The following is a 23,924-nucleotide window of genomic DNA, read 5'->3' on the forward strand; positions in this document are numbered from 1 at the left end:
GCTCGAGCAGGCTTTGTAAACTCTCTGTACTTTTGCAGGTCTGCGAAACTACTGGGAGAGTGTATTCTACGCTTGAGCGGCATTTCCTACGCTCGAGCAAGTGTGCGCTCAAGTGACCATTCTTGTGCTCGAGCAATGTTCTTCTGTTTGCAAAACTACTGGATGTGTGCATTCTACGCTCGAGCGGCCATTTCTTGCGCTCAAGCAGAACAACTTGTTGTGTTTGACGCTCGTGCATTAACTCTTGCGCTCGAGTGGACTGTGCGTATATTAGTTTGTAGCAACAACTTTTTACATCACTTTTCACATCTTTTTCCACCAAAACCCTAGATCGGGACTCTCTCTCTAAAACTCACATTCTCTCTACATTTTAACCTAGATCTAGTGATCTCTCTACCCGTGTACCTCTGTTAAAAAGGGTGTGCACCTCGAGGGCATCATTTTGATCTAAATAGACTTTGGTTTCAGCATCTTTGGAGTTCCTCATTTGCTTTGCTTGTCTTCTCTCTTTGAGATAGAGACTCTCTACACTCTATGAGTTTTAACTTGGTCATCTTCTTGATGTGGGAGAAACATTAGGTTGTGAAGTAATTTTAACTAACCTAGGGTTTGGGGTTTCAATTCCAAAGAGGGATTTTATAATGGATGTCTTAGAAATGGCTATGGGAATGGATATGACCTTGGGTTATGCTATAAATGGTTGATTTTTGGTGATTGGGGTGAGATTGGGAAAAAAATGGGAGTTTTGCCTAAAATGTTCAAGCAATTATTTTGCATAAATAATGAAATTGGAAATGGAAATATGAAATTAGATGAATGATTATATAAATGGTGAAGTTGGATGTTTATCACCTCCTATCTATGGAAATTTGAATAATTAATCTGTTGAGAAGATTGTATATATGTTTAGAAATATTTGTTTTGGGCTATCAGTGGAGGATAGCAATGATTGTTGTAGAAATTATATGAGGATTAAGAAAATTGGATCCAATCTCTTATTGATTATCATTGAATATGACTGTGTTTAATATATTGTATATGTATGATGTTTGGGAGAAGAAATGGGATGGACTCCATTGAATTAAGTTGGCTTGTACGTCCAGGGTGAAAGTCCCGAAAACATTGTGTATACATGGGTGTTGATTCTCGGGGACAAAATTATCGTAAAATGGAAAATTGAAGTGTTTGTGTGTAATGGTTGTGTGGTAAGAAAACCACTGAGTTGTAATCTCAGTTGGGTTGTTTGGATAACAATGGATATGACTCATGAATTGAGGAGATATGAAATGACATGAAATGAATTGAGATAAAATGGATTAGTATAGACACCCCATTTTTTGACCGTCCTCAAGACTTGGACATCACCGTTTGAACACTCGGTGATCATCCTTGTTCGTGTTCGTCTTGAGTTCTCGGAGGTCTCGGCTACGCGCCTTGCCTCAGGATCTCTCGGCTCGACTGTTTTGTGTCTGGTTTTGCACCAAACACTTGTGTTTTTGCTTTGGAGGGCAGGGAATGGCTTTTGGGCCATCCCCACACTCCATCGGCCATGGCTTGAGGCCACCGGCTGTGTTTTGTTGCCATCGGCCAAATATTTGGTCGACCGACACTCTAGATGGTCAACCGGCCATCTATTTTGGTCGAATTGCATTTTTGGCTGGCCGATCACTGTTCATCTGCTTTTGCAGATATTTTTGTGCCAGCTGTGATAGATGGCACTCACCTTTGCTCCCCTCCATACACATGTATGGAGGGATTTCAACCTTGTTAGCTTGGCTTGGAAGCTTTACAAGGTTGAATCTTCTATAAGAGGAGGCCTCTTTTCCCTCTTTTAGGTTAGACAACTTAGACAACATTTTTCCAGAGTTTTGAGTTCTAGGGTTAGGGTTTGCATACATCCTATCTCTATATCTCTCTCTCTCTTTGTGTATTTGTGTGTGTTTTAGTCTTAGTATTACACACAAACACCTAGTCTTACACATTTTCTTGGTTGCTGAGGGGCCAGTGGTCTGTCCTTGGTGTTCTTGGGTGGTTTTGAGCTCAAAGAAGCAGCTGGTCCACCATTTGTGAAGAGGGTCTTCAAGGGTAACATTCTTGCTCTTTTTACCCCATTTTTGCATAGCTTTTTTTGACTACCTTGTAACTGTTTTTAGACTTGGTGTATAACATATAAAAATCTTATTTTTATCTACTCTAAATAGTTGTTTAAGAGTGTTTTGAGGTTTGAGGTTGTTTGACCCCTCTTAAGCCTTGTTAGGCTCCATTTTTGTGCATTTTTGGTGAGCTCCGGGACCATTGTGTTTGGGCCTCCTCACCACTGAAATCCCTCAAGATTTCAGTGGTGAGGATGGTGCCTTGAGGTCCTAAGGAGAGGGCCACCCCCTCTCCTTGTTGTCCTTGAAAAGGGCTATTTTTGCCTCTTGAGAGAGCATCTAATTTAGGTCCATGTTGGCCATGCCTTAACTGATTTTTGTGATTATTATGTCATCATATAGCTTTGTTTTTAGTTGGTTTAGACACACCATGCTTGCTTAGCATACTTGTCTTGTAATGCCATCTTTAGGTCTTAACATGCTTTAGGTTTTAATCCTTGTTCTAGCATGATTTTGGCCAAGCTTTGTGAAGCTTTTGTGTTTGTTTTAGCATGCTTAAGTTTTTTTGTTGGTTGTTTTGGTCGACCATAGCATGTTTAGTATAGCCACATTGCATTTTGGCTTGTTAGCCTTAAGTGTGTGAGTGTGTAGCATGCATTACTTGCATTATTTCAGTGGTTTGGAACCACTTACCATGTTATTTCAGTCCTTATAACATGCTTGCATACTTGCATTTGATATTCCTTTGTTGCTTTAAAAGGTTGTTACCTCATGCTCCATGAATGTGCTCCTTTGTATGCTTTTGCATGTTTAAGCCACTTAGATGCCATCTAGGTGTTCCCTTAGCATTGTCTAGGTCTGCCTTAAACCTGTTTTAAGTCCTCTTGGCCTTGAGAGGCTAGGTTGACTTAGCCATGGTTTAAGTCTCCTTGGCTTGCCTCAAGTACTTGGACCAATTGCATGCCCTGTTTGTCTTGTTTAAATTGGTTTGGCACCATCATTAACATGATTTCCAGAGTTTACATTGCATGCTAATTGCCCATGTTTAGGCTCTTTTAAGTGTGCTCAAAGGTTGCTTGTTTGATGCTTAAGTGTTGGCCCATCAACATGTACATGTGTGTGTGTAGGCCTTTATTTCCATAGCATTGGCCACTGTTTTAGGCTTGTTTGAGGGCTTCCTAAATTAGTTTAAATCCACCCCTTTGCATGTTGTTGCATGCTCACCTTGTGTGTTGTTGCATACTAGTGTGTTGTTGCATGATTGAATGAAGTCACATGCTTGCTTGCATGCTTGAACATCCATATTGTGTCTTCCATACTTGTAGGTTGCATTGCTTCATGCCTTACATGCTTCTTTACTTAGGTTGTGTGCCTAACCTACATTACACATTGCATTGCCATGTTGCATACTAGCCTTCATACCTAGGATGCATTGCATTGGCATGCATGCTTCACCTCTTGAGTTGAGTATGATAGAGGTTGAGCCCCCTTTGCTTGATTATGTGCATTGCATTCCATATCAAAATGCATACTTGGTTCCTTGGGCCATCATGCATGGAAATGCACGATTGGTGGTCCGAGAATAGAGAACCATGTCCCTTTGAGTCATGAACATGATAAGGGATGTGTTGATGCATACATTTGCTTGAAATGCATTGCCATGCCAAGTTTTGCCCTCTGCTGTTGTCAAGAACAGGTTCTGCAGGAAGTTTTGGCCGGTCGACTAAATACAGTGCCGACCGGCCATCCATTGTTGGTCGATGGATCAATTTGTGGTCAGTGATCATTTCCCTTGGCCGGTGGTGTTCCCCTCAGCCGGTGGTGCTCCACAGCACTCAGAGAAGCAACCTTGGGACTTGTGCAGTCTTCAGAGAAGCAGAACAGTCAAAGCAGAGACAGATTGTGCATGGCAGTGGATTTCCGAGTAGAACTGAACTCGCGTGCATTGGACCCTCTTCCCGAGGCTGTTTTTTACTGCTTTCTGAGATTAGTTAAGTTGCTTAGCTAGCTTAATTGGTCTGTAATAATTAATTAGCTTGTAGGTTAATTAATTTGTATTATTCTTTTGGTCCCTTCGAGCGAGGGCGAATTTGTAATAAGTGTGAGTGCATGTGTGCATGTCTTCCAACCCCCACTTCTTTCTCCCTTTTACTTACCTGCTTTTGATGGTTAGTATTAGGACATGTTTACTTTAGCATATCTTATGCTACGCATGCGTGCATCATTCATTAGTCTTGCATGCACCAGGCTCGGCGCATCATGCTAACTGCATAAAGTATTTCAAATCTAACTTGAATACATGCTATCTGTGCATTTTCACATGTCATTCTTAGATTAGCCGAGCCCATTCTAGATTGCATTCTGTATGCGCTGCATTAGCCACTTAACATGGACTTGGATCATGCATTGATTGCTAACATGTTCTTGTCTTGGCTCAGAGTACTAGGTAAGCTTTTATGCTTTAGCATCTTGCATGAGTGTGAGTGTTTGCCATGACAGCATGCTTACCATGTGGCTAGATGCTTATGTGATATAAACTGCCTGAATGCCTGTGGGTGAAGGTTGAATTGTTTGAGTTGGAACAACTCGTTGAAATCTGTGCTTTAGCCTACTTACAAGTAGCAAATTTCAAACTGTTTTTCAAACAAACGGATATGCAATGCTTCGTTCCAAATTAGGCGATCTAGTCTATATTTTTATGTTGTGCGCATCACATAGTAATTCTAGCTAATTAACTGGAATAAGAACACATAACATTTTTAAAATCGGATATCATGGTTAGTAGAGGCCGATCTTTGGATCGGGCGAGAGGGGGTGCTCATAGCTGACCTTCCCCAATCTTACCCAAGTTCCCGAGCCGAGGCAACTTTGGTGATGACGGACACGTGGCCTTTGGCACCGAGTCAGGGTTTCCTAAATTTCCCAAAATAAAATATTTAGGTGGCGACTCTGTACCTGGCAAAGCAGTCCATGTTTGACACTTCTTTTCTAAAAATCTGTTTTCTCAAAACGATTTGCCGGATTTGGACTCTTTGGTTCAGATTAAGAACCGTGACAATTCGAGTCTGAACTGTAGCGTGGGGCCCACGGCCGCGTCTACAATTAGGTTATCATACTTGGCATAATATGGATTTAGGAAGAAGAGTTGTAAATGATTTTATTTTGAGCATTAGTCATGTGCATCATGTATATAACCTTGTTAAAGTTCATATATTATGCTAGATTGTTTCTGCTGGGCTTTAACTCGCCCTATTTGGGAAAAATCATTTTTAGGTGTTGGTGATATACCTCTTCTAAGGCAGTAGCTTGAAGGGATTAGGAGCAAGAGTTTCTATTATGTTATATTTATTTTTGTATAGACAAGGGCTTTAAATTGTGGTGAGCTAAGCTCACTTTTGTTGTAACCAAGAACTGTCTTGGAAAGATGTAGGGCATTTATTTCGTTGACCACTTAGTTTGGTACCACGTGCTATAGATTCATGGTAAAGTTTATGAATGTGTAATGCATGTGCCCTTTTGTAAATGGACTCAGATTAATGAAAGTCTAATACTCTGTTTATGTCATCTTGTATTAGTCTTTACGGTTGAATTATTGTATTATTTTCGGGGCGTGATATTAATTACCATTCAAAAACACAACACTTACCATTCATTCTCATTTTACTTGCAACTCTTTGTGACTCAACCACTTATCATTTTACCATCTAGTATTGTACTTACCATTTTTTACTTGCTATTACCTAATTAATTTGTTTATGCTTATTGCAGATGAAAGACAACATTGAGCAAAACAAGAATAACATTATATATGAATTAGATGATGATGATGATGATGATGATGATGATACTAATGATAATGAGTATAATATTCATAGTGAAGATGATGTTTTTAATTCTAATGATCTTCTAACCAAAAGAGATGTTAAACGTCTAGATGAATTAACTGAAAAGATGTGTTTGAAATGACATTTGATTCGGAAGAAAATGGAGAAAGATTTTATAATTTGTATGCTAAGGTGAAAGGTTTTAGTATTCGAAGGGATCAATCGTATAAGGACAAGAGTAATATGGTTATATCAAGGAAGTGGGTATGCTTAAAAGAATGACGTAGACAATTCAAATACCTTGACGTTGAAGAATGGCAAAGAGAATCAAAATAATTAACTAATTGGTTGTTATGCTTGTTTTTGTATCAAATATAATTAGAGTACTTCAAAATATGAAGTGAATCAATTTTTCAAGGAGCACAATCATTCCATGATAGGGTCTCTTAGTGTTCAATTTCTTTGCTCACACTGGAATGTAGGGCTAGGTATAGGGTTATTTGAATCGTCTAACCCGCCCAACCTAAACTGATCTGTATACAAATGGACAGTTTCGCAGACACAATACAACATGGATGTAGTTTGGAATATGGCATTATTGCGGGTTGCGGGTGGGTTGCGGGTTTTGCTTGCACCCGTAAGAACCCGCCCACACTTAGATTTTTATTTTTATATTTTTATTATTTTTTTAATTTAAAAACCTGGACTGTTGATTTCATTCATCCTATCCACACTTAGACTATAATATTTATGCTATAATCGAACTTTAATATCCATTTGCTCATTAGTAAAATTTTCATATACTCAACACATTTTCTTACTATATTGAAAGGCAATATATACACATTTGTTTATCTTTTTATTACTTTATTCTTTTACACTTTTTTTGTCAAATGAATTATGAAGATTGAAGATTAAATTATATAATTTTCAGTTTATTTTTGTGCAGGGTTCATTAAACATATGCATGGAATTGGAATTTTTGAAAGTTGGATGTGATTCATAATGGAGTTTGCGAGTTTGCAAATGTTTTTATTTTATTTAATGGGCTTGAATTGGATGAAGTTTGGCAACAATTTATTGTTATTTTATTATTACATTTTGGATGAATGTAAAAGTTAATGAAGAATTATTTTTAGGTAAGTTTAGGATTTTGAATGATTTTACTTTAATTGTATTGTTGGGTAGTGAATGATTTTGATGATTTAATTTAGGATTTTGAAAGATGTGCTTATGTTAGTTTATGCTTTTATTTGAAAGTTTAGGATTTTGAATGATTTGCTTGTGTTAGGAATTGATTTTGTTATGTTTTTAATTTTATAAGTTTTAATTCATTAATTATTAATGTTGAGCATTTTAGGAAATGGGGGAAAAGGGCCCAAAATAAATATTTACAAAACAGGAAAAAAGGCAAAAAAAAAAAAAATTTAAGAAAAAAGGTCAATCCATAAATCGCCCGCAATTGCTAGCACATCCATGAACCCTATTTGTACAAATCGTAACTCGCACTGTGTACGGTTACGGATTTAGTTTTTCCCAAACCGCACATATGCTAGCGGGTCCAAACCGCAAACCGAACCGTCCAAAACCGAATCACGAGCACCCCTACTAGAATGTTATGAGTGCTGCCAATGTACAAGGCAATGCAATGCATCATATTGGTATGAGGACAAGTCACATTATGGACTTTGATGCACAACAAGCAGGTGGCTATGAGAATGTTGGGTTCATACAAAAGGACATGCACAACCATTTTGGAATTAAGCGTAGAGCGCAAGTTGTCGATGATGACGCAGAAGGTTTTTTGGCTTACTTATGTGGTAAAGCAGAGCATGATCCAATGTTTTATTATAAATATGACGTAGATGAAGAAAATCAATTAAATAATTTGTTTTGGACACACGATGGATCTCAAACGGATTATTTGTGTTTTGGTGATGCGTTGATGCTTAATACTACATATTGGACAAATGCGTATAACAAACTTTTTGTGATGCTACAAGGTGTGAGCAACCACTTTCAAACGATTGTTTTTGGGTGTGCACCGTTGGCTTTCGAGACAGTAGAGACATACATATGGGTATTAGAGGCATTTCTTGATGCGATGGATCACAAGATGCCTATATCCGTAATCACCGACGGGGATAAGCCCATGCGTAGAGCAATCAAAATAGTTATGCCTATTGCTCAACATCGATTATGTAAGTGGCATCTTAAAATTAATTCCATTTCCAATGTCTACATAGAAGGATTTCTTCATATCTTTGAAAAATGCAAGTCAATGCAATATATATAAGAAATGTTTGAATTAGAGTGGAAGAACCTTGTAGACAAATATGGCCTTCATAAAACAAGCGGATTGCAGATATATATTGTAAGTGTGGGAATATATTTTCTGAGTACCAACACGTGGCAAGGTGACGTCGACATGCCAGCTGAGGTGCCACGTGTCTTGGTCGTTGTGCCGAGGTTATCTCGGCTAGGCCGAGGTTGCCTCCGAAAATATCGAAATTCGAGATAAGCGGATAAGGGACAAAAGTCCTAGAATGAAGAGGGAACTCAACTTGGATATGGACAAGAGTCCTAGATTGGGAGAAGACTTCAGTTTGAGTAAAGATAAGACTCTTAGAGAGTTTATCCTAATCCCACTGGGAGTCCCATATTAGCAGTAATCCTAAGTCCATTAGGGCCAGGCTCCTATTGGGACTAGGATTGTATTGGCTATAAAAGAGAGGCACCCCCATGGGTCTAAGGTATGCTTTTGATACTCAAGCTTGTAAGTTTAGTACTTGATTTATCTTTGAGAGATATACTGACTTGATCGTCAGAGTGCCCCCGGGTGGTCGAAACCACCGCGGGATTCTTATATTTCTGTTGCAGGTCAGTCAGGTGCCATCTATTCTGCCAGTGCTCTCCAGCTGGTTACTATGCGGGCAGTGTGGTCGGAAAATCACCCACACAATTTGGCGCCGTCTGTGGGAAAGAAAGAAGAATAGATGGCCAATGACGGACAAAAGGATTAGATTAGAGACAACGCTCCTGCTGGGAGTGGGAAACCTATCGATCTCGACGTTGAAGGGGATGACCGCAACACAGAAACTCGTGACCAGAGTCACGGAGTGAAAGACGCCAGCCAGGAAGGTGACGCACCAAAGACAACAGATCGAAGCGGATACTACAACGAAGATGACCTCCAGGTATGGAAGGATAGATACCTGCGGAGGAACGAAGACCCTTCCAGAAGGGATGCAAAGACAGGGGGCGTGAGCGCTCCCAAGGAGATAACATTCAAGTATAGAAGAGCTCAACTTGAGTGAGCAAATCCCGGATCCCAGATCCCAGAAGACATGATCTCGGCCTAGATGAGTAGGTCCGAGAAAAGAAGAGCTCAACCTGAGTGAGCAGATCCAAGATTCCAGAAGATAAGATCTCGGCACCTGAGTCCGAGAAGAGAAGAGCACAATGAGCAGATCTCAGATCCCAGAAGATAAAAAGGAAACACACAAGATCAGACTAAAGTTGGCCAGAATTGAGAAGTATACTAGGGCCGAGGAGGACATGCCGGGAACAAAGGCGTCGGAACAAGAAAAGAGAAACGGCTCGCCGATGTGAGGCCGAAAATCAAACTCAGGTTGGAGCCAAGTAAGATTAATAGAGAAACCAAGGCCGACAACCTCAGCTTGAATTAAACCTCGGCGACAAGGTCGAAGTTACATGTATGATGAGAACCCAAGTGGATTTTAAGTTCACACTGGGGGGCAGAGAGAAGAAGAATGCGTTTACCACTTGTTGAAATTTGTAACAATTTACAAGTTGGTTAAACCAATATGATGCTTAACTGAAGTTAAGCCGAGATGATACTTAACCGAAGTTAAGCCGAAATAATGCTTAACCAAAGTTAAGCCCAGATGATGTTTAACCGAAGTTAAACTGAGACGATGCTTAGCCGAAGTTAAGCCGAGATGATGCTTAACCGAAGTTAAGCCCAGATGATGTTTAACCGAAGTGAAACCGAGACGATGCTTAACCGAAGTTAAGCCGAGATGATGCTTAACTGAAGTTAAGCTGAGATGGTTCCTTATCTTCACTTGTTGAAATTTGTAGCAATTTACAAGTTGAAGTTAAGCTGAGATGGTTCCTTATCTTCACTTGTTGAAATTTGTAGCAATTTACAAGTTGAAGTTAAGCTGAGATGGTTCCTTATCTTCACTTGTTGAAATTTGTAGCAATTTACAAGTTGAAGTTAAGCCAAGATTACTGTTTCTCTTCGCTTGTTTAAATTCGTAGCAATTTACGAGTTGAAGCAAAGCCGAGGTTATTGCTAAACACTTGTAGCAATCTACAGGTTGGTTAAACCAAAGAAGATGCTTAACACTTGTTGAAATTTGTAGCAATTTACAAGATAACGTTAAGCCGACATATGATCATCTGTTGAAATTTGCCGCAATTTACAGGTTGAGGAAAAAGCTAAGTATGTTGTTTAAACACTTGTTGAAATTCGTAGCAATTTACAAATAGCTTATTGTTTAACACTTGTTATGTTAATCCTTGTTGATCCCTGTTACAGTATATGTTAATCCTTGTTGAAATTTGTAGCAATTTACAAGTAGGCTAGACCGAGATCACCGTTTAAACACTTGTTGAAACTTGAGAAAAAGTTTGCAAAGTTAACATTGAGTAGTATATGTTTCACACTTGTTAGAATTTATGAAAAGTTTGCAGGTCAGTAACTTGCCGAAGTAAAAGTTTTGTAGCTATTATACCCAAGGTATGTAACCCCGAGAAGATCGCACAAAGGAGGCAAAGTATGAAAGACATGCAAAATATTCTAAGTATAGAATCATGCAAGAGTAGTTAGAAGAAGATCAAGACAAAATTCATGGTGATTGACACGCCCTCGCCATACAATATCATCTTGGGAAGGCCATGGTTGCATACAATGGGGGCAGTTCCCTCAACATTGCATCAACTATTGCGGTTCCCAACAGAACATGGGATTGAAGAAGTCAGAGGGGATCAACTGCAGGCGGAGAATTGTTCCATGGCAGCAATGAAATCCACCTGCAGCATTCGAGAACCAGAGAAGGCAGAGATTGAAAACGAGGACATAGAGGTCCTAGATGATGTCGGCAAGGAGCCAGCCGAGAAGAGTGAAGAGGCACTGAATAAAATCCTCGTCCAGGAAGGGGATGAAGAACGCTTCTTTCTTCTCAAGCTTAGCCAAAGAAGAAGAAAGAGAATTGGAAGCTTGTTTGAGAGCAAACATTGAGGTATTTGCTTGGACACCTTATGAAATGCCTGGCATTGACCCCGAGGTCACATGCCACAAATTGAACGTCGACAGGTCGGCTAAACCTATAATCCAACGAGCAAGAGGGCCAACGTTGATGCACGCCGAAGCAGTAGAACAAGAAGTAGACAGACTTCTGGAGCTCAAGGAAATCCGAGGAGTCAATTACTCGACATGGCTATCAAATACAGTGGAAAAAAGAATGATAATCAAGGAGCAAGGGATGTTAACATCGGCCAACAACAGACATTTTTCAGAAGCAAAAAAGGTGACATATGCAAAGAAAACAAAAGTACAAAGATGAAGACCCTAAGAACTAGGGACTAAGGCAAGAACGTCGGACTAATCTACCTCAAACGGTTGACGGTGGTTCAGCATTGGCAATCAGCTGGAAGAGCTTCTCTACCACTATCTCGGCAACAATTTCAAGAAGGGATGTGGTTCTAAGACTATGCGGAAAACAGAAACGAAGGAAAGAATCTGGAAATACAACAAGAAAAACAAGAAGAGAAAAAATAGAAGTCAAGAAGATGACAAAGTTCAAAGAATAAAGCCAAGTACACAAGAACTAAGTAAGTATCTGAAGAACAGAAAGTAATGAACCAGACATGATGCTAGCAACAGAAAGCGGATATGACAAAGAACAGTTCCAGGCATTTTAGCAATAAGAAATCAAAAACTTGAAGACAGACCAGAACAGAAGGCCACAGATGGCAAATAAACAGATTCAAAGTAAATCAGAAGAGTTTTGAAAGATTGAGCTTAATAAAAAGTAAGAATTTATAAACCTACCAAATGAACGCCGATATGAAAATCGCCGGAGTCAAATAGATGACTGGAAATCAGGGAACTCACCAGAGAATGTGAGTGGAGCAGTTGCAAAGCTCTTGGAATTTACGAATTAATGGAACCAGAACCTCGGCTAGGAGGTGCGATTTCAAGCAGCTTGGAAAGCATGAAACTTGATTCTTGACACCAGTGGATAGTAAAGTCCAGGGAACTTTGAGGTCGGGAAGTTTGATCTCAGACAGAGGGGCACAGATGAATGAACAGTGTAGGTTCCATCACCTCAGAATGTCGAGGTAATAGAACCTAGGGGGCAGTTGTGGGGATATATTTTCTGAGTAGCAACACGTGGCAAGGTGACGCCGACATGTCAGCTGAGGTGCCACGTGTCTTGGTCGTTGTGCCGAGGTCATCTCGGCTAGGCCGAGGTTGCCTCCGAAGATATCGGAATTCGAGATAAGCGGATAAGGGACAAGAGTCCTAGAATGAAGAGGGAACTCAACTTGGATATGGACAAGAGTCCTAGATTGGGAGAAGACTTTAGTTTAGGTAAAGATAAGACTCTTAGAGAGTTTATCCTAATCCCACTAGGAGTCCCAGATTAGCAGTAATCCTAAGTCCATTAGGGCCAGACTCCTATTGGGACTAGGATTGTATTGGCTATAAAAGAGAGGCACCCCATGGGTCTAAGGTATGCTTTTGATACTCAAGCTTGTGAGTTTAGTACTTGATTTATCTTTGAGAGATATACTGACTTGATCGTCGGAGTGCCCCCGGGTGGTCGAAACCACCGCGGGATTCTTATATTTCTGTTGCAGGTCAATCAGGTGCCATCTATTCTGCCAGTGCTCTCCAGCTGGTTACTAAGCGGGCAGTGTGGTCGGAAAATCACTCACACAGTAAGTGTACTTTATGGGTTGAAGCATACCTCCGTAGACATTTTATTGTATTTAAAATTAATTTTAAATGCATAAAACTAATGACACACCATATTTAACTATTTTTCTTTCATATTTTGTCTTATTATGATTTGTAAAAAGTAAAATATGATATGTAAATATTAATTTATTAAATTTTGTTAAGGTTTAGTAATTTTTTAAAATAGTCCTTATTGTGGAAAACTAATTTTCGATATAATATTAAAAATAATTAAAAAAGAAAAAAAAAATTGTAAACAAAATGTTTTTAAATTTTAAGTTATCTAAATTTATTTTTAAAAATATTAATTTAAAATACTTATTTTTTTTTATTTTTTTTACCTACAACACCTCAAAATAGTAATTACTATTTAATAATTTGATATTTATATTTTTATTCATTACTTTTATAAATTTTGCATATTTTACCACTTGTTCTGAACGTACTTATCATTTGTTTTGAAATAACTTGCTATTCATTTTCAATTTATTAACTATTTGTTATAAAACAAGTAAAATAAATTTTATAAGTGATAGAGTGAATCGATAGGAATTCTTTGAAAAAAAATTATAGAAGCCTTTTAATAAATTTATGAAAGATTAAAAAGGCTTATTATTAAAATACGTTAATGTAGATTTTAAGGAATATTGCAAATAAATATTTTGATTTTTAATTAAAATACGCAGTATTTATTGTGATTCTAGAAATTATAAATACTCCCTTGTCAATATTTTTTATTTTATAGAAGTAACAGAAAAAATAAAGGGGAAATAACATATTAGTTGAAGTTATAAAAATACATTACAAATTAGTAGTAAAATTTACCAATATTAATAATGAAAAACTTTTCATGTATGTGCAATATTTTTTTGAAAGTATCACTGGATAGTAATATTTCAAAAAATAAAAGGTCTATTTGGTTTAATTTTCACAATCAATTTTGAAAAATAACTTTTTGAAAAGAGTTGACAAAATTTGAAAATTTGTTTGATTATATATATATATATATATATATTTTTAGAGGGTGTTTGATTATATATTTTGAAAATTGATTTTTATAAATTTAAAAATCCAAAACTTGTTTGGTTTTAAATTTTCAAAACTAGTTTTTGGATTTTTGGATTTTTGAGTTTTTTTATTTTTCTTGTTTTTGTTGCCTTTAGTGATTATTTTTTCATATTTTATTAAAACTTTTTAGGTGCACATAATCTAAATATACTTTTTAGATACACTTATCTAAATATATTTTTTGTATTTTAGTCAAATTTTTTACTTTTGGAGTTTTTCAAAAATATTTTTTGAGTTTCAATTCATATTTATTGTTTGTAGTGAATTTTTTTAATATCTTAATCAATGTTTTTTCGGTTTTAAATCCACTCAATCTAAAGATACATAAAATATATAAAATTCATAAAAAAATCTTTAAAAAAAATATACTAAATATTTACAAATACACACACAAAAAAAATTCAATTTTCATCTAAAAAAAATTGATGAACTTGAAAATATGATGTACGGCATACTTCAACATAGATATTGGTTCAATTAATTTAGCTTTGGTAATAAAGATAAATTTAGAGTAGATTTGAATTAGTTTTGGTAATAGATATAAATTTGGAATATATTTGAAATACTTTTGTGAATAGAGACAAATTTGAAATAATTTTGAGAATAGTTTTGGAAATGCAGATAAACAAATGAATTTTTAATTTTAGACTCTCAAAAATCCTTTTGAAAATTCAAACTAAACGGAGCCAAATTTTTTAACTACTTCTTTATATGACAATAAAATTATTTAAATTATTTATTAAAATATATTTATGACATCACTATAATTATTAAATATCTTGATACTTTATTAATAAAAATAATTATTTGTTATGTGATTAGAAATTAAAAAGAAAAAAATTAATTTTTAAAATTAAAAAAAAATAATTTATATTTTAAACAAATTTGGGTATACTTATAATTTATTCTTACTTTTATTACTCCACTACAGGATGAAAGCGGTGCAAATTGTTGGGCACTATGCAGCATATCTCTGTTGGAGATTTACCGGTTGTAACCGATTAGCGTATTTTATATTCAATAGGTCAGATTATTCTATCAAAACTAATGACTAATGGTTTGTTTGGGATGTGGGTTGGTTTTTTCGATTTAAGTTATTTTAGTTTGGTATTAAAAAATCTCATTTGGAGTAAATTTTTTAGCTTTTTTAACTTTTGTAAGAGAAAAAATAAAATAATTATGGATTAAATGTGACATTTTGTCAAATTTAATTAGAACAACTTATTTTATCTTATATAACTATTTTAACCTAAATGAGCATTCCAAACGGGGCTTGAAATTTAATTTTTTGATATGGTACAAGAAAACCACTTTGGGGTACTGTAGTCGTTCCCCTCTTGGATACGCATGTCCTGGTGTCCACCACTTTTAAGGAGATAGAAATGACAAGAATCTAGAAACTATGGTAGGAGATTTATCTAGAAATTGGGTGGATAAGATAATAAATTTGGTTCATATAATTTAAATTATATATATATTTATCTAGAAATTGGGTGGATAAGATAATAAATTTGGTTCATATAATTTAAATTATATATATATATATATATATGTAAAAGTTGGGTGGATAAGATAATAAATTTGGTTCATATAATTTAAATTATATATATATATATTTATAATAAATTTGGTTCATATAATTTAAATTTTAAATATATATATATATATATATATATATCTGAATTTATAGATGGATGTGCTTCCACGTAAACTGGGGATCTCTCAAATCATTGATAAAACATTCCACCACTGCTTTGGCTCTATAACCACAAACAATCTATTCATGAGAGTGTAAAAATGACTCGCGGTTTGTCGACGGAAGTTCGCCCATGATTCGGGGTAAACCCGGCCCGTTTAGGTCCGGGCCTAAGCCCAGCGCGAGATTCTGGGCCAGAGATTGGGCTATCATTTTGAAACTTGACCCGGCCCGTGAGCCCGACCCATTTGCCGGCTTAAGACCTGGCCTGCCTAAGTCCTAGTGTTTTTTCAGTGAACAATAATAAAATTTTGGTAAAAAAATAAAAAAAATAAAAAAATTTGTTCAGACCCGCCCAAGTTTGCCCCAAGCCCAAGTCCAGGCCCAGGTCCATCGACCCACCCAAGGTCCGAATATCCCCTGGGCCTGGGCCTAATTTCCTGGCCAGTGAACCAGCCCAAATTTTGGCAGGAGCCCTCGAGGCCTAACATGGGTTGACCCGGGCCAAATTTACACCTCTATCCATTTGTCATTTTACAAATGGATCAGATCTCAAAATACATCTACCCTTTCTCCAAAATTAAGTGAAAATTCTAAAACGGAATCGGCGGTGGACCTCATATTGTTATTTTCCAAATGGAACACACCTCAAATCCTATCTACCCTAACTCCAAAATTAAGTGGAAAGTTTGAAATGAAATTGGTGTTGGGTTTTATGAGTCTAACCACCGTCCTTCAATATAGGTTATGGACGGAAGGAGATCTACATTTTTATTTTTTTTAGTTAATTATTTAACAAAAATGAGTCATTGTCTTACCTTTAAAATTTTATATAGAATTATTAATTAGAAGTACCATATTAATAATGCCACATTTTACTTAAAGATTACGATTCAAAAGCTATATGTTGCATATAAAGTATGAAAAATTATTAGGTACTTGGTGACAAATAAAAAATTGCAAACACACAAGGAGATTTATTTTTTGTCAACCAATTACTTAACAAAAATAAGTCAGTATTATCCTACTTGTAAAGTTTTCTGCAAATTATTAATTGAAAGCATCATGTCAAAATGTCACATATTACACAAACTCCAACACTATCAAAAAATTATTATGGAGACTTAAAACATTGCTCTATATACCTTTAATATTTTCTCTTAAATTACCAATACAAAAGTGATGGCCCTATTGTTTAGACAAATAGTTATTAATTTGGAACACCAACTATACTTATTGTAGAAGAAATTTATCGACCATCAATGCTAAAGATCTCAAAAGAATTATTAAAAATTTTATACAATGCTTCTAACATTTCTCTTTTATCAACACCACCGAATATATTAATTTTTTTTGAGTACCTAGTATTGCTACTATATATATTTTTTATTATTAATTACCCATATTTTTTAGTATTATTATTATTTTTTTGATGCCTAGTATGCTAGTATTAATTACCCATATTATTTTTTGGGTAATTAATTTTTTTAATATTAATTACTCATATATTTTTTTTGGTGCTTAGTATTGAGACAAAATAGATGTGAACACGTTGAGCATTACATATATGAATATTTTTTACCTCACATCTATCCATTATGTATTTCGAACCTTATGTGTACGTAGATTTTTTCATTTTCATGGCTAACTCGCTAACTCAAATAAGAACCTTTTTTTTTATTATTAGTAAATTTTAGTTGTTAGATTAGCATTTATGGAGGAAAATTTATCAATTCTCGACAAAATACCTAAATGCTTGTACTCTTTTAATTTAATCCCGCTAGGAAAAATTAAACCCATTACCACTTTAAAACTAAACCCTAAGAAAAAAATGGTGGTCATGTAAGTTAGGCCAAGCTGCTTAAATAAGAGCTTTTCTTAGGCTACACTATTAACAAGTCACCCAAAAGGAACAGAGAAATGTTCCCTATCGCAACTCTTTTCCACCCTATCTTTCTTCTCTTCCTCTCCCCCTCCCTCTTTGTGTTTCTTTTGAAATGGCTCTTCTCTCCTCAAACCAACAACAAACAAAACTTGCCACCATCACCACCAAAGCTCCCAATCATAGGAAACCTCCTCCAACTAGGTCCCCAACCACACCGCTCTCTCCAAACCCTAGCTCGCCGTCATGGCCCCCTTATCCTCCTCCACCTTGGGAACATCCCCACTCTCATAGTCTCCTCAGCTGAGTTCGCTCGAGCGGTCATGAAAACCCATGATCTCTTCTTCTCAAACAGGCCCAACTCGCACTACTACAAAAACAGATAAAGATCACACTTTTTTTGTGTGATGTATGTTATTTAATCACACCTTTTAAGTTTTATTAAAGTATGATTTTTGTGAGTGTGATTAAAAGGGTAAAAAGTGTGATTAATAACATTTAGATCACACCTTTTAAGTGATTAAAAATATTAGATCACACTTTTTAGTCACTAAAAACTCATTCATGAAAAAAAAAATTACACTCACTAGCTTCTCATTTGCTTTTATGGAGATTTGAACCATCAACCTCTCCTACCATAAACTTTATACAACACACTCTTTCCACTACACCTCTATGACACCATACGGTTATATATACAGCATATATTATTTATATAGTACATAGATCCGTATTAAAATAAAAGTATATTTATATAAAGATAATTATTTTTTATTGAACATAATTTATATAAAAATAAATTATTTACTAGAAAAAAAAAGAGACCACTTTTGGCAACTAAACATAATTTTAGTTGCCAATTCTATACTTTTGGCTACTAATTTTTTTTTAGTCGTTAAAAAATTTAATTCCCGGGCTAAAATTACCACTTTCGGCGACTAAACTTCTTTTTAGTCGCCAAAAAGCCTCACTTTTGGGTACTAAACATCTTCTTAGTCACCTAATGCCTCAGTTTTGGTTACTAAATTTTTTTTAGTCGCCAAAAAATCTCACTTTTGGCTACTAAAATTTTTTTAGTCTGTAAAAGCCTCACTTTTGGCGACCAAACATTTTTTTAGTCGCCCAATGCCTCACTTTTGGCTACTAATTTTTTTTTAGTCGCCAAAAATCCTTACTTTTGGCTACTAAAATTTTTTTAGTCGGTAAAAGTCATATATGGGCAACCAAACAGATTTTTAGTCGCCAAAACCTATACTTTTGGCTACTAAATTTTTTTAGTCCCCAAAAATCTTTACTTTTGGCTACTAATGCTTTTTTAGTCGCTAAAACCTATACTTTCAGCGACCAAAGATGCTTTTTTAGTCGCCAAAGATACTTTTTCTTGTAGTGGAGTGTGATTATATATATATAATTACACTTAATTAAAAAGTGTGATTAAAAAGTAGTAATGTATATATAATCACACTTTAATTAAAAGGTGTGATTAAAAAATATACAAACAATCACACTTTAATTAGAATGTGTGATTAAAATATATATATATATATCTATATATATATATATATAATCACACTTATTTAAAAAGTGTGATTAAAAAATAGTAATGCATATATAATCACACTTTAATTAAAATGTGTGATTAAAAATTATATAAATAATCACACTTTAATTAGAATGTGTGATTAACAAATATATATCTAATCGCACTTATTTAAAAAGTGTGATTAAAAAGTAGTAGTGTATATATAATCACACTTTAATTAGAATGCGTGATTAAAAATATATATATATATATATATAATCACACATAATTGAAAAGTGACATAAAAAATGAATATTATCACACCCAATCAAATTAAGTGTGATTAAAATATCAATATAATTTTTTTTATCACACTTTCAATAAAAGTGAGATTTTTTTTTTTTGTTAAAGTGTGATCTTTAACTATTTTTGTAATAGTGTTGGCCATCCCGCAACGCCTCCTCTATGATTTGAAGGACTTATCTTTAGCCCCCTATGGCGACTACTAGCGGCAAATGAGAAGCATATGTGTCTTGCAACTTCTAAACACCAAACGGGTTCACTTGTTTCGACGAGTGAGAGAAGAAGAGACTATTGCCTTGCTTGAAAAGATTGAAAACCGGTCTTCTTCTCCGATGGACTTGAGCGAAATGTTGGCTTCACTTACGAATGATGTGATTTGTAGGGTTACGTTTGGGAAGAAGTACGGTGAAGGTGAGACAGGGAAGAAGTTTAAGGAGTTGTTGGAAGAGTTTGGTGCGTTGTTGGCAAGGTTCTAAATCGCGGCATCGGGTAACGTAACGATATCGATCGCGGAGTATCGGTGTCGGTAGTATCGATCGGTACGTATCGGGAATCGGGTGTCGCGGTGGTGAAATTTTAAAAATCATTTCAAAAGTTTTTTAACTTTTTTTTCGTGTACCGGTCCGAACCGATGAGTATTGGCCCGTCGCGGCTTGTGTAACGCTTACAGGCCGATACGTACCGGGACTCGGCCGATACTCCTGCGATTTTCAATCTCAGTGGTATATCGGCCTGTATCCGTCGCGGTACCCCATTTTTCCGATACGTATCGGCCGATACGTAGCGTATCGGTCGATATTTAGAACTATGATTGTTGGGTGTTTTTAATGTGGGTGATTTTATACCATGGCTTGGTTGGGTGAACTATGTGAGTGGTTTGAATGGGAGAGTGGAGAGGAATTTTAGGGAGTTTGATTGCTTTCTTGATGAGGTTATTGATAATCATATGGGGCAATGGAGGAGTGGAAGGAAAAAGGGTGGTGGTAAAGGGGACGATGAGCAAATGGACTTGGTGGATGTCTTGCTTGAAATTCATAAAGATAGTAGTAGTAGCATGGATGGTGGTGCTTCCTTGGATAGAGAACCTCAAAGCTATTATTTTGGTATGATTTCTAATCTTTGTTAATTTATCTTCTTGTGACTAACAAGTTAGGATTGATTTTTTGGGAAGTAACTTTTTTCAGCGGGTTTTTTTGGTTAAACATTTATAGCTTGCTTGGCATGGTCTACTGTAGCACACTTTTTATCTTTTTATTTTTTTTAAATTACATCATCTTTTTGTTTTTTTGCACATATTTTCATAAAAAGTTAAAGAATATACTTATTTAGATCCTCTCAAAAGTGTCATGTGAATTAAAATATAAAGGAAGCTCAATAAAATTATGACATTTAATATTCAGAAGAGCAGTTAGAGATGTTAGTGAAATTTAGGCCAAGTTTGGCAGGCTGCCAAAAAGTCAAAAAATCAAAAAGTTACTTAAAAAGTTAAAAAGTTAAAAAGTTATCATTATTCACCAAAAGTCAAAAATTACGGCTGCACAACTCTCAATCCTAATTTTCTCCTACACACTAATTTATACAATTTTTTAATACACATTTTTCTATAAAAAGTCAAAAAGTTAACCTAAACATCCATATTTTTTTCCTTAATTTTTTAGTCCAAAAAGATAAAAAGTGTACTTATTTAGGACACCCCAAATATGTTTTTTATTTTTTCTTTTTGGTGATTTGTTTATGAAAAAAAAGTGTAAAAATGTAAAGTGATTGAAAGGAAATATTTGACTTTACTAAAATTTAGGGGTGTAATTCGAGTAGGTTTGGTCGGGTTTGAAGGTTGTCTAAGTCCAATCCAAGTTGTGCTGAGATCTGCTCAGGCCCGCCCAAGCCCAAATTGTAACCCGCGGTTGCCTGCCCAAGTCTGACCCGAGTTAAACCCGAATTGCCCAAATTGTAAATGAATTTCAATTATTTATTATTTTTTTTTTGCAACTGCATTATTAAATTATTAAAATTAGACTTTATTTACATTTTTTTTATATAGAAAATCATTAATACTATCAAAATAAATAATTTATATAATATAAGAGAGATGCAGCTATAGTAGTCTTTATAATTTATAAGTGAAAATAAAAAAAGTAAGATTTTATGTTATTTGTATATATAATATATATTCAATATGATTTAATAATCGAAATCACTTTAATATTATGTAATGACTAATAATTTATATATATATTTAATATTTTTATATATCTATATATGTATAATTCGTGTTTCGAACTGCTCAAATTGTTTGACGTCTTTGCTTAAGCCCGTTCAAATTTAATTCGAGCTTTTGAATTTTTTCCCAAGTCTGTGCCAAATTTGAAAATATCTTGTCCAAGTCCTAAAAAATTCGGACTGGGTTTAGGTTGCTCGGATTGAGTCCGCCCAAGCTACACCCCTACTAAAATTACATCTATCTAATAGTTAAAGGGGAAACTACAATTCATTGTATTTTTTTTTTTTAAATTAAAGATTCAGGAAAATTTTTATAATTTTAATTAGGAAAAACACTTGTAGTCCTTACATTTTGCCACTTGTGTCATTTTGATCCATTAATCTTATTTGGCTCAATTTCTAACCCTTTATTTTAGATTTTACGTTAATTAATTTGATCCAATTGATAACGTTTTTAAGGTTTTGGATAGAAAATAATAACTAAGTTAGTTAACGTTAGTAACTAAATTAATCAAGTTTATAATTTTTTCATTAAAAGCATGACATATGTCGCTCATAATCGAATCAATTTGAGACAAAGAGCGTCAATTGAAATTATAAGAATCAAAAATACACATTGGACAAAAAGTACAATGACGAACCGTATAATTTTTTTTTAATTATTAATATTTGTCAAATATACCATTAATCTAAAATTTTTCTTTTAAACTTACACTAAATTATAATTTTCCCATAGTTGAAAGGAAATCCCTTCAGTACTATATGCATCTTATGCTACATTTTTCTAATATTTGTTCCGCATTTTTGTACTACATGTAATGTAACAATAATTTGTAATTTAAAAATTGTCATTAGCCGATGAATCTGTGACTGTAATGTTCATTTTGTCATCAATACAAAATGATTCTTTGTATTCTAACAAAGGATCATAAAAACTATAGTATTAGAATGGGCCATGACTGAATTGCTAAGGCATCCTACAAGAATGAAGAAACTCCAAGAGGAGGTTAGAGGAATTGCCCCTAAAAAAGCAAACTTAAGTGAGGATGATCTTTGAACAAATGCACTATTTAAAAGCAATAATCAAAGAGACTCTTCAGCTACACCCTCCGGTGCCATTACTAATTTCTCGAGAATCAACCAAACATGTCAAATTACAAGGCTACGACATCCCGACTGAAACAAGAGTATTCATCAACGCATGGACTATTGGGAGAGACCCTTTATCGTGGAAAGAGCCAGAGGAGTTTCGACCAGAGAGGTTCTTGAATAGTTTTATAGACTACAACGGACAAAATTTTCAATTTATTCCATTTGGGGCTGGCAGAAGAGGGTGTCCTGGAATTGTATTTGCTACTGCCAATCTTGAGCTTGTGTTAGCCAGTCTTGTGCACAAGTTTGATTGGGCGTTGCCTGGAGGGGTAACAGGGGATAATATGGATTTAGCCGAATCTTCAGGGATAACTATTCATAGAAAGTTTCCCTTAATTCTTGTTGCAACTCCTTGTTTCAGGGATACATCATTGCTGTTTTCTATTATAGCGGTAATAAACAAGGCCCAACCCAATTCAACATTCAGTCCAAAATCAAACGTAGGGGATAAATTTTAGGGGGTTTGTTTGACATTATATATATCATGTTGGGTCAAAATTGAAAAAAAAGAAAAAGAAGTTATCACTCAAGTGAAATTCTAAAGAAAAGAAACGCTTTTCTCTTCGATAGTCCCTGATAAGCCCCAGTTGTGAGTCGTCACTCCGTCTCTCCATTTTTTTAAGAATCAAATTTTAATGGAGTAACTTTTGTCCTAATTTGTTTTAGTTTTTGGTTAAATTAGATTTTGGTTCAATTTATGTGCCCTAATGACTAATGATGGAATAGCTTTTTCCCCCCCATTTTGTTGGGTATTTTTATCTTATTGTGAACTGGATTTTTGTAGGCCTTGTTTGGTTTTGCTTGGTTTCTGTAGTCTCTGGGTTGTGCTGCATCATCTTGTTTGGCATCTTGCTAACCTTCTAGTGTGTGGATTTGGTTTGGTCTCTGCATACATAATTATGTTATTTACCATTTTACTTGAATTTAGGGAGAGACTTGGGTTGTGTTTGGTTCATGTGGAGGGATTTGGAAAAGGGAAGGGAAAAGATGTGAAAAAACTAGGTTGTGTTTGATTTATAGATTTGGAGAGGGATTTAGAAGAAAAGAAAAGAAAAAAAATGTGCGTTTTACCTACCTTTTGGAAGGATTTTGAAAGAGAGAAAGGGTGAATGTGAGTGACATTTCACCTACATTTCATGCGCATTTTCCTTTTTTTCTTTCTAAATTGCT

The 23,924-nt window shown here is 35.2% G+C and overlaps 1 pseudogene; it reads left to right on the plus strand.

Moving 5' to 3' along the window:
* Nucleotides 1-17,595: 17,595 nt before the first annotated feature.
* Nucleotides 17,596-23,517, plus strand: LOC114266245 (cytochrome P450 736A117-like; annotated as a pseudogene).
* The last annotated feature ends 407 nt before the right edge of the window (nucleotides 23,518-23,924 follow it).

Source organism: Camellia sinensis, chromosome 7 (assembly GCF_055761805.1).
Source record: "Camellia sinensis isolate YWXY chromosome 7, ASM5576180v1, whole genome shotgun sequence".
Classification (NCBI taxonomy): Eukaryota; Viridiplantae; Streptophyta; class Magnoliopsida; order Ericales; family Theaceae; genus Camellia; species Camellia sinensis.